Source organism: Hakea prostrata, chromosome 1 (assembly GCF_041222555.1).
Source record: "Hakea prostrata isolate BN-2017 chromosome 1, UWA_Hpros_2, whole genome shotgun sequence".
Classification (NCBI taxonomy): Eukaryota; Viridiplantae; Streptophyta; class Magnoliopsida; order Proteales; family Proteaceae; genus Hakea; species Hakea prostrata.
Genome location: NC_142600.1, coordinates 35,117,883 through 35,129,283, shown reverse-complemented (window position 1 = coordinate 35,129,283; position 11,401 = coordinate 35,117,883). Strand labels below are relative to the sequence as shown.

The following is an 11,401-nucleotide window of genomic DNA, read 5'->3' as shown; positions in this document are numbered from 1 at the left end:
AGGGTAATTTAGTATTTTAACTGTTAGGTGATTACGGTAATTTATGGTTTAAAATAAAAATATATTTTTAGCAAATGATAGTTTGGGGTTTTAGAAAAAATATTTAACGGTAAAAATTAAATTTAACCGAAAAAGTTAACAGAGGGGAGGTAAGTAATATTATCCAACTAAGAGGGGGTGTGAGTGCTATTTGTCCAACTAAGATGGGAAGTAAGTGATATTTACCCAAAAAAATGAAACTCAAATCGAGGAATGAGATAAATCCATAAGACATTATTTCTTAAAAATAAAAAATAATCGAATCTCAATAAGGAATTTTGGTTTATATAAATTAATAATTATATTAAAAAACGGCTTTTTAGTAAGTAGGGGGAGAGAGTTTTTATTTTTTTTATTTTTTAATCACCTTTTAAGAATTTAGTAAATTTAACAAAATATAAAAATTAATAAAAAAAAAAACCATATCTTAAAGAATCTCAAGATTCCTATCTCAAACTATATTCAAATAATATAATATGATTTTTTTTGGTAAAATATTAGAGATTTGATGGATTGATAAAAAAAATGATGGAATTTAATCAAAAGTTTTTTATTAGGGATTAATTCACGTTGGATTTAAAATAACAATATTTATGAGTTATTTTGAATAATATCTAATTTGAATAAAAAAATTTGGAGAAAATGAGACTTTATCATATCATACTATCATACTACTATTATAAAAGCATGAACTCAATGGAAACGGCTACATTTAGTTTCCACTAATATCCCTCTAAATTCAGTTAATTAGATTTTAACATTTCATTGCATTAACTGTAGCTGATGCCTATAATGGTAAATTACTACGTTTGAACCGAAAGGACATTTCCCAAATTTTAAGCGATAAGGGAAGAAGAATCGTTGAGACGGTTAAGCTCATGGCGCCTCCTCCTTCAAGATCGGGCCAACCGCGTTCTCGTGAGGCCGTGAAGCTATAGTCCGTTCTCACTCTCTCCCTCTCTCAATTTCTCCGTCTCAGAAACTCTCTCTGCATCATCTTTCCTCCTTCACGAAACCATGGCCAGAGGCTCGAAGAGAAAAACGAATCACACAGAAGAAATCAAATCTCCTGAAGAGCTTTCGAAAGAATCTACCAAAGCTTCCAGCAGAGGAAAATGAGTTAAAGCTCCTGTTCGTCGTAAAACTGAAGCTGAACCTAATACTTTCGCGAGAAGCGCAATCTGGTTTGTCTACTTCTCCATTCCCCTTCTTCAACCCCATTTTCAAATCGTATTTCTTCTATTCTAATATACAAGTCTTAAGGTTTAAATTATTAGGGCTTTGCTTCATGCTACTGAAGTTTCGCTTTCTCCAAGGTAATACAGGTACCCATTGGATTCTCAAACTTACGCACTTCTAATGCAAGAATGCATTTCCATAAACGATTCAATGAAGGTACACGTATCTACAAACAAATTTCTAATTTTGTATGCTAAAAATGGAGATTTGGTAACTGCCGATTTATTATTTGATAAAATTCCTGACCCACGTTTAATCTCATGAAATGCCATAATGTTGGGTTATGTAGAAAAGGTCTTGAAGAAATAGGATTGGATCTTTATTACATGTTGAGACATAGTGGTTTGAAGCCAGGAAGTTAAAGGAGGCAAATCTTTTGTTGGATAGATTTTCAAGGAAGCTTTTGTTGCAGTTCAGTCATGTATGGCGCATTTGCAGGTATTGCCTCATCACTTCATTCTAAAATCTTCAGTGACAGATGGGTTAGCATTTATTTAGATTTTATTTCAGCAATGTTATCATGGTATGAAGTACTTTTGATGAATTTTGCATCATTCATTGCTCTCAATAGAGCATTTTCATAGTGGTTTGTAGCAATCTATTGCAACAATGCATTTTCAGAAAACAATTCAATGAAGGTAAACATATTTCTGTTAAAGTTGAGTTTTCACCTGATCAGTTTCTGCAAACCAAATGCAAAAAATGATCTGGAAACTGCCAAATATTTGATAAAATTCCTGACCCAAGTTGAATCTCATGGAAACTGTCCATTATTTGATATTAATATGCCTCAACCCACGACCTCTTCATTAAGAGGTGTTGGTTTCAACCACTAGAACAGCTCTGCGTTGGCTTAGAGTCTTAGTTCATTAGAATATCCGGAACAGATACGAGAATGGCTTTTAGAAAGAAGAATAATTAAGAAAAGGGTAGCATATGTTAGTCACTCGATATGTAGTACAAGTAGTAGTCTAACCCGTTAACTTCCCAAGGGTTAAGCATTTGAGTGAACGGAGACTATACATCACTTTTTGCTAAGGTTTTCCAAGAGTATCATTTAGGGTTAAAGATTTTGTTTTTACTGTTGTGACAGATGGAAATCTGCAAGAAGTTTGAATTTTTTTCCTAATGAGTTTTTTGTTTAATTGTAGATAGCATGTCCTACTACCAAAGAGTGGACTACGATTACATGGTTGACGAGGGAGAGATGACCGATGTTGTAGATGAGATGGATGTAGAGTACTATGGTAGAGAAGATGGAGAAGCAACAGAGCTTGATGACTATGATATGGTTGGTTTTCTTTCCTATTGTTGGATGTTTATATTCTTAGTAGTGTTGTACTAATTTGTTAAGGTTTTTTTTTTGTATTTATTGGCATGCTATTTCTGTCTCTGATTTTTCTCTCCTTAATTTTTTATATTTCTTTCTATGATTTGGTATTTTTTTGGGATTTGTAGCTCACAAAAGGCAATTGACATATCTGCTGCACAACCACGTAAAGGAACAGATATCCAAGGAATACCATGGAACAGATTGAATATTACAAGGGAGAAATATAGGAAAACAAGGTTGGAACAGTACTAGAATTATGAGAACATCCCTTCATCTGGGGAAGTCATAGACAAGGTTCTTTTTGCTCGATGGATTTTATATTTTGCACATTTTATTTTATTTTCAGTCCTTCTCCTTTACTACTTAACTTCCCCACCCCCAACCCCTACCCCTCCCAACCGGGAAATTGAAAAAAGAAAAAGAAATCCTCTCTCAAGACTTTTGAGGCGGACAAGGGAATACTGATAATATTGTTTTTTTAGGCCTGTAAACCTATGGAGAAGGGTGGAAAATACTACGAATTCCAGCACAATACAAGGCTGGTGAAGCCTACGATTCTACATTTCCAGGTTGGTTGGTTTTTCAAGTGTCACAAGTTTGAGTGTAAATGCATGTGTCCATATGTGTGGTTTCATCCTTCAAACTTATGCTTTTGTTGGAACTGCCTGTTATTTGTTGTTGGTGTGTGCTTCCTTCTTAAGATAGTTATATTCCATTTGATTAGAAAGGCATGGATCCATGTAGCCGACCCTATTTAGCTAAGACAATGCTGAGTTGTTGTTGTTGTATATTTTTTGTGATTAATTATGTTGAAGGAATAATGCATCTATCATCAAATTAGGTCCTATCTACTAGAGATCAATCTGTAATACGCAGGAAACGGGTACTTGATATTTCTTTCTCATTTTAGTATTAGTATTATTAGTATTATAAGTATTATATTTTCTTCGAGTCAGCCAAACTACACATGACCAATTATCTGGTTCAAGTGATGGTGATGAAATGGGTGATTTTGAAACAAGAGCAGATGAAAGGGATGACATCGAACCTGATCGTAAGAGACGGTAATTTTTCTTCTGAAGACATGCATCTTTATGCTTCAAGGTTCTTAGTTTTACTTTATTTCTAACAAAGCCTTATTCTTATTGGTTAGGCACGCGGAGGTGCAGGATTATTGTGTAGACAACCAGTGAAGTATGGCCAGAAAGTGGTCAAAGGGAATCCTCACCCAAGGTTGTAAATCTATCTCTTTTCTGTATAGCTATAAAACTTAGGAAGTTATTGCTGCTACATTACATCTTTTGTAACAAACCACTGCAGATTGTGGTAAAGATTTACAAATTGCTCTGTTGTAATGACTGGTCACTACAGCTGTGTCACTTGAAAAGGAAATGAAAGGAGAATGAATGTTTGGAGGGAAACAACCCCAGTTATAGACATTGGCTTCTCATTTTACTGAATTTTGATGGAACAGATTTCAAAATTATTCTTGGCCTGAATTTGTTTCTTCTTTTGGCAATGTACAGATCCAATGTCTCTCCAAAGACTGGATATCTTCTTCCACCTTATCTAACCTCTCTAATTGAAAGTGTCACACGGAGGGTGTCAATTGGTAAATCCCACCCCTCTTCTTTTTTAGATGACATCAGAACACTCTAACATGCCCTATTTTCTGGTTCAAAGAAAGGCAAATCCATTGCGTAAACCCTTTCCATAAGTTATTGAGCTGCTAATCAGTGTTATTAACAAGTGGGGCAAACATGTTTGCTAATCGCTAAATATTAACCCTGTTGGTGAATTACAGATTTATAGGTCATGCAAATACTTCCCACAATACCTCTTATTTTATTTACTTATTTTTTTATTGTTCGAATGCTTGGTTAAAAAGACACATACCCAATTTGTTTTTCTGCAAATCATACATTTGTTATTTAATGTACCTGAGGATACATATTCTAACACCAACAACATAGCATTGTGCATACCATTACTATTGCTGCAGCTGCTGCGGATGTTCTGCACATGCGAGACTCTTTCTGTGGTCTGAGACTACTTTCCTGGTCTTTTATTATGTTATAGATTAGAAATTCATGTTGGTTGAAAGAATTCAACTGTATGATAACCAAGATGAATATGTTTGTAAATCTAGGTTCTTTACAAACATTAAGTGCAAAATTCAATGATAAATTATGCAACTTGATTTAAAGAAGTTAGATAAAAATTCAACAGCTCTTTAGGGAACACAAGGAAAGGTTTGTTGCTAATGTAAAATCCAATATAGATTTTTAAAATGGCTTTTGAGAAATGGTTTCTTTTCCAAGATGTGTTCTCTTCCTTGATTTTCTTGTGAGAATTAGGTCTGGCTTATTCATATTTCACCAGCATTGTTCTTGTGGCACAACTCATGGGTTGCACATTGGATATGTGCATTTGCACTTGGTTTACAGTTTATCGGGTTTATCAACGGTTGGAGTAGTTCAAGATGAAGGACAGAATGCGACGAAGATTTGCAGCAAGAAGCAACAGAGTGACTAAAGATTTACGAGCAGTCTCGCCAGTGAATTTCCATCATTTCTTCAAACATGTCAATGTCTGGCCCAAAGCTGAGAAAGCTTTTGTTCCATTGGTTCTCCGAAGCTGGAGGTGCAGAAAAACCTTGAGTGATGTTCGCTCAATTGAGGTCAGTCTCTTTCTCTCGCCCTCTCCTTTCCTTGAATCTTCCACCGTGGAACTACTTTTGATTTTCTTTGAAATCTCTTAAACTTTCCATGAAAATGAGGATTTATTGCTAAAGGTTGTTTTTTTCTTCTCCTGAACATACAATATAGAATAGAACTGAAGTGCTTTTTTCTCCGTCTGGATAAGGGTTACTGCTCTAGGATGGTTATTGATTTAACTTTGACGTCTTTGATGGTTGAACCAACGTTGACGATTAAAATTCCTTTTTCCAACCAATACACAATGTGATTCAATGAGTTTGCTGTTGAAAAATCGCAGCTAACGGTCAAATGTTAGCCACTTGTAAGGATGGGATTAGATAATGCTAACCATTTGTTCAGCAGGATGAGAAGCAATTAAATATTATAGCTTTTTATCTTCTCCAGGTTGTCTCAATGTCTCATAGGGTATGGTAGGTAGAGTCCAAATCCTCTACCCCCACCACAAGTTGAAAGTAGCTGGTCTTATCATCAGAGTTCTCTGTTTCATTATTTGTGTACATGTTGAGGAGGATAACCCCCATGTTGTTTAAGGTGTCCTGTTGTTATTGGTGTAAAGAAACATTTGTCTCTACGTAAAGGAGTTCAATTTCTTTTTGGTTTGAAAACTGGCTTTTCAGTTTACTGGGCTGAAACTAACTAGGTTTAGGATAGGATGTGATAAAGAAATAAGATTTGATGGTTATGGATATTAGAGTTTAAGTGTATGGAAATTAGATTTTAAGGGCAGGTCTCTTTGTTGGGATTTGTCTGTGTAAAGGAAGGGGAATAGTAAATCATGAAAGAAAAGGAGGATAAAAAGAAAAAGAAAAAGGTTTTAACATTTCATTGCATTAACTGTAGCTGATGCCTATAATGGTAAATTACTACGTTTGAACCGAAAGGACATTTCCCAAATTTTAAGCGATAAGGGAAGAAGAATCGTTGAGACGGTTAAGCTCATGGCGCCTCCTCCTTCAAGATCGGGCCAACCGCGTTCTCGTGAGGCCGTGAAGCTATAGTCCGTTCTCACTCTCTCCCTCTCTCAATTTCTCCGTCTCAGAAACTCTCTCTGCATCATCTTTCCTCCTTCACGAAACCATGGCCAGAGGCTCGAAGAGAAAAACGAATCACACAGAAGAAATCAAATCTCCTGAAGAGCTTTCGAAAGAATCTACCAAAGCTTCCAGCAGAGGAAAATGAGTTAAAGCTCCTGTTCGTCGTAAAACTGAAGCTGAACCTGAATACTTTCGCGAGAAGCGCAATCTGGTTTGTCTATTTCTCCATTCCCCTTCTTCAACCCCATTTTCAAATCGTATTTCTTCTATTCTAATATACAAGTCTTAAGGTTTAAATTATTAGGGCTTTGCTTCATGCTACTGAAGTTTCGCTTTCTCCAAGGTAATACAGGTACCCATTGGATTCTCAAACTTACGCACTTCTAATGCAAGAATGCATTTCCATAAACGATTCAATGAAGGTACACGTATCTACAAACAAATTTCTAATTTTGTATGCTAAAAATGGAGATTTGGTAACTGCCGATTTATTATTTGATAAAATTCCTGACCCACGTTTAATCTCATGAAATGCCATAATGTTGGGTTATGTAGAAAAGGTCTTGAAGAAATAGGATTGGATCTTTATTACATGTTGAGACATAGTGGTTTGAAGCCAGGAAGTTAAAGGAGGCAAATCTTTTGTTGGATAGATTTTCAAGGAAGCTTTTGTTGCAGTTCAGTCATGTATGGCGCATTTGCAGGTATTGCCTCATCACTTCATTCTAAAATCTTCAGTGACAGATGGGTTAGCATTTATTTAGATTTTATTTCAGCAATGTTATCATGGTATGAAGTACTTTTGATGAATTTTGCATCATTCATTGCTCTCAATAGAGCATTTTCATAGTGGTTTGTAGCAATCTATTGCAACAATGCATTTTCAGAAAACAATTCAATGAAGGTAAACATATTTCTGTTAAAGTTGAGTTTTCACCTGATCAGTTTCTGCAAACCAAATGCAAAAAATGATCTGGAAACTGCCAAATATTTGATAAAATTCCTGACCCAAGTTGAATCTCATGGAAACTGTCCATTATTTGATATTAATATGCCTCAACCCACGACCTCTTCATTAAGAGGTGTTGGTTTCAACCACTAGAACAGCTCTGCGTTGGCTTAGAGTCTTAGTTCATTAGAATATCCGGAACAGATACAGAATGGCTTTTAGAAAGAAGAATAATTAAGAAAAGGGTAGCATATGTTAGTCACTCGATATGTAGTACAAGTAGTAGTCTAACCCGTTAACTTCCCAAGGGTTAAGCATTTGAGTGAACGGAGACTATACATCACTTTTTGCTAAGGTTTTCCAAGAGTATCATTTAGGGTTAAAGATTTTGTTTTTACTGTTGTGACAGATGGAAATCTGCAAGAAGTTTGAATTTTTTTCCTAATGAGTTTTTTGTTTAATTGTAGATAGCATGTCCTACTACCAAAGAGTGGACTACGATTACATGGTTGACGAGGGAGAGATGACCGATGTTGTAGATGAGATGGATGTAGAGTACTATGGTAGAGAAGATGGAGAAGCAACAGAGCTTGATGACTATGATATGGTTGGTTTTCTTTCCTATTGTTGGATGTTTATATTCTTAGTAGTGTTGTACTAATTTGTTAAGGTTTTTTTTTTGTATTTATTGGCATGCTATTTCTGTCTCTGATTTTTCTCTCCTTAATTTTTTATATTTCTTTCTATGATTTGGTATTTTTTTGGGATTTGTAGCTCACAAAAGGCAATTGACATATCTGCTGCACAACCACGTAAAGGAACAGATATCCAAGGAATACCATGGAACAGATTGAATATTACAAGGGAGAAATATAGGAAAACAAGGTTGGAACAGTACTAGAATTATGAGAACATCCCTTCATCTGGGGAAGTCATAGACAAGGTTCTTTTTGCTCGATGGATTTTATATTTTGCACATTTTATTTTATTTTCAGTCCTTCTCCTTTACTACTTAACTTCCCCACCCCCAACCCCTACCCCTCCCAACCGGGAAATTGAAAAAAGAAAAAGAAATCCTCTCTCAAGACTTTTGAGGCGGACAAGGGAATACTGATAATATTGTTTTTTTAGGCCTGTAAACCTATGGAGAAGGGTGGAAAATACTACGAATTCCAGCACAATACAAGGCTGGTGAAGCCTACGATTCTACATTTCCAGGTTGGTTGGTTTTTCAAGTGTCACAAGTTTGAGTGTAAATGCATGTGTCCATATGTGTGGTTTCATCCTTCAAACTTATGCTTTTGTTGGAACTGCCTGTTATTTGTTGTTGGTGTGTGCTTCCTTCTTAAGATAGTTATATTCCATTTGATTAGAAAGGCATGGATCCATGTAGCCGACCCTATTTAGCTAGGACAATGCTGAGTTGTTGTTGTTGTATATTTTTTGTGATTAATTATGTTGAAGGAATAATGCATCTGTCATCAAATTAGGTCCTATCTACTAGAGATCAATCTGTAATACGCAGGAAACGGGTACTTGATATTTCTTTCTCATTTTAGTATTAGTATTATTAGTATTATAAGTATTATATTTTCTTCGAGTCAGCCAAACTACACATGACCAATTATCTGGTTCAAGTGATGGTGATGAAATGGGTGATTTTGAAACAAGAGCAGATGAAAGGGATGACATCGAACCTGATCCTAAGAGACGGTAATTTTTCTTCTGAAGACATGCATCTTTTATGCTTCAAGGTTCTTAGTTTTACTTTATTTCTAACAAAGCCTTATTCTTATTGGTTAGGCACGCGGAGGTGCAGGATTATTGTGTAGACAACCAGTGAAGTATGGCCAGAAAGTGGTCAAAGGGAATCCTCACCCAAGGTTGTAAATCTATCTCTTTTCTGTATAGCTATAAAACTTAGGAAGTTATTGCTGCTACATTACATCTTTTGTAACAAACCACTGCAGATTGTGGTAAAGATTTACAAATTGCTCTGTTGTAATGACTGGTCACTACAGCTGTGTCACTTGAAAAGGAAATGAAAGGAGAATGAATGTTTGGAGGGAAACAACCCCAGTTATAGACATTGGCTTCTCATTTTACTGGATTTTGATGGAACAGATTTCAAAATTATTCTTGGCCTGAATTTGTTTCTTCTTTTGGCAATGTACAGATCCAATGTCTCTCCAAAGACTGGATATCTTCTTCCACCTTATCTAACCTCTCTAATTGAAAGTGTCACACGGAGGGTGTCAATTGGTAAATCCCACCCCTCTTCTTTTTTAGATGACATCAGAACACTCTAACATGCCCTATTTTCTGGTTCAAAGAAAGGCAAATCCATTGCGTAAACCCTTTCCATAAGTTATTGAGCTGCTAATCAGTGTTATTAACAAGTGGGGCAAACATGTTTGCTAATCGCTAAATATTAACCCTGTTGGTGAATTACAGATTTATAGGTCATGCAAATACTTCCCACAATACCTCTTATTTTATTTACTTATTTTTTTATTGTTCGAATGCTTGGTTAAAAAGACACATACCCAATTTGTTTTTCTGCAAATCATACATTTGTTATTTAATGTACCTGAGGATACATATTCTAACACCAACAACATAGCATTGTGCATACCATTACTATTGCTGCAGCTGCTGCGGATGTTCTGCACATGCGAGACTCTTTCTGTGGTCTGAGACTACTTTCCTGGTCTTTTATTATGTTATAGATTAGAAATTCATGTTGGTTGAAAGAATTCAACTGTATGATAACCAAGATGAATATGTTTGTAAATCTAGGTTCTTTACAAACATTAAGTGCAAAATTCAATGATAAATTATGCAACTTGATTTAAAGAAGTTAGATAAAAATTCAACAGCTCTTTAGGGAACACAAGGAAAGGTTTGTTGCTAATGTAAAATCCAATATAGATTTTTAAAATGGCTTTTGAGAAATGGTTTCTTTTCCAAGATGTGTTCTCTTCCTTGATTTTCTTGTGAGAATTAGGTCTGGCTTATTCATATTTCACCAGCATTGTTCTTGTGGCACAACTCATGGGTTGCACATTGGATATGTGCATTTGCACTTGGTTTACAGTTTATCGGGTTTATCAACGGTTGGAGTAGTTCAAGATGAAGGACAGAATGCGACGAAGATTTGCAGCAAGAAGCAACAGAGTGACTAAAGATTTACGAGCAGTCTCGCCAGTGAATTTCCATCATTTCTTCAAACATGTCAATGTCTGGCCCAAAGCTGAGAAAGCTTTTGTTCCATTGGTTCTCCGAAGCTGGAGGTGCAGAAAAACCTTGAGTGATGTTCGCTCAATTGAGGTCAGTCTCTTTCTCTCGCCCTCTCCTTTCCTTGAATCTTCCACCGTGGAACTACTTTTGATTTTCTTTGAAATCTCTTAAACTTTCCATGAAAATGAGGATTTATTGCTAAAGGTTGTTTTTTTCTTCTCCTGAACATACAATATAGAATAGAACTGAAGTGCTTTTTTCTCCGTCTGGATAAGGGTTACTGCTCTAGGATGGTTATTGATTTAACTTTGACGTCTTTGATGGTTGAACCAACGTTGACGATTAAAATTCCTTTTTCCAACCAATACACAATGTGATTCAATGAGTTTGCTGTTGAAAAATCGCAGCTAACGGTCAAATGTTAGCCACTTGTAAGGATGGGATTAGATAATGCTAACCATTTGTTCAGCAGGATGAGAAGCAATTAAATATTATAGCTTTTTATCTTCTCCAGGTTGTCTCAATGTCTCATAGGGTATGGTAGGTAGAGTCCAAATCCTCTACCCCCACCACAAGTTGAAAGTAGCTGGTCTTATCATCAGAGTTCTCTGTTTCATTATTTGTGTACATGTTGAGGAGGATAACCCCCATGTTGTTTAAGGTGTCCTGTTGTTATTGGTGTAAAGAAACATTTGTCTCTACGTAAAGGAGTTCAATTTCTTTTTGGTTTGAAAACTGGCTTTTCAGTTTACTGGGCTGAAACTAACTAGGTTTAGGATAGGATGTGATAAAGAAATAAGATTTGATGGTTATGGATATTAGAGTTTAAGTGTATGGAAATTAGATT

General features: G+C 35.7%; 1 long non-coding RNA gene across 13 annotated transcripts in view; it reads left to right on the top strand.

Annotated features, from left to right (window-relative positions):
• Positions 1 to 830: 830 nt before the first annotated feature.
• Positions 831 to 11,401, top strand: part of LOC149028843 (uncharacterized) — a 14,196-nt gene continuing 3,625 nt past the window's right edge. The window contains exons 1-19 of one of the 13 annotated variants that reach the window (XR_016170652.1): positions 831 to 1,223; positions 1,365 to 1,434; positions 1,568 to 1,716; positions 2,430 to 2,569; positions 2,737 to 2,905; positions 3,094 to 3,180; positions 3,453 to 3,675; positions 3,765 to 3,844; positions 4,138 to 6,576; positions 6,718 to 6,787; positions 6,921 to 7,069; positions 7,782 to 7,921; positions 8,089 to 8,257; positions 8,446 to 8,532; positions 8,805 to 8,846; positions 8,953 to 9,027; positions 9,118 to 9,197; positions 9,491 to 9,576; positions 10,412 to 10,644. This is a non-coding gene — a long non-coding RNA (uncharacterized LOC149028843). Of the gene's footprint in view, positions 1,224 to 1,355; positions 1,435 to 1,567; positions 1,717 to 2,429; positions 2,570 to 2,736; positions 2,906 to 3,093; positions 3,181 to 3,452; positions 3,676 to 3,764; positions 3,845 to 4,137; positions 6,577 to 6,708; positions 6,788 to 6,920; positions 7,070 to 7,781; positions 7,922 to 8,088; positions 8,258 to 8,445; positions 9,028 to 9,117; positions 9,198 to 9,490; positions 9,577 to 10,411; positions 10,645 to 11,401 lie in introns of all 13 variants that reach the window. The other 12 variants (XR_016170651.1, XR_016170650.1, XR_016170642.1 and 9 more) reach the window with 12 other exon arrangements.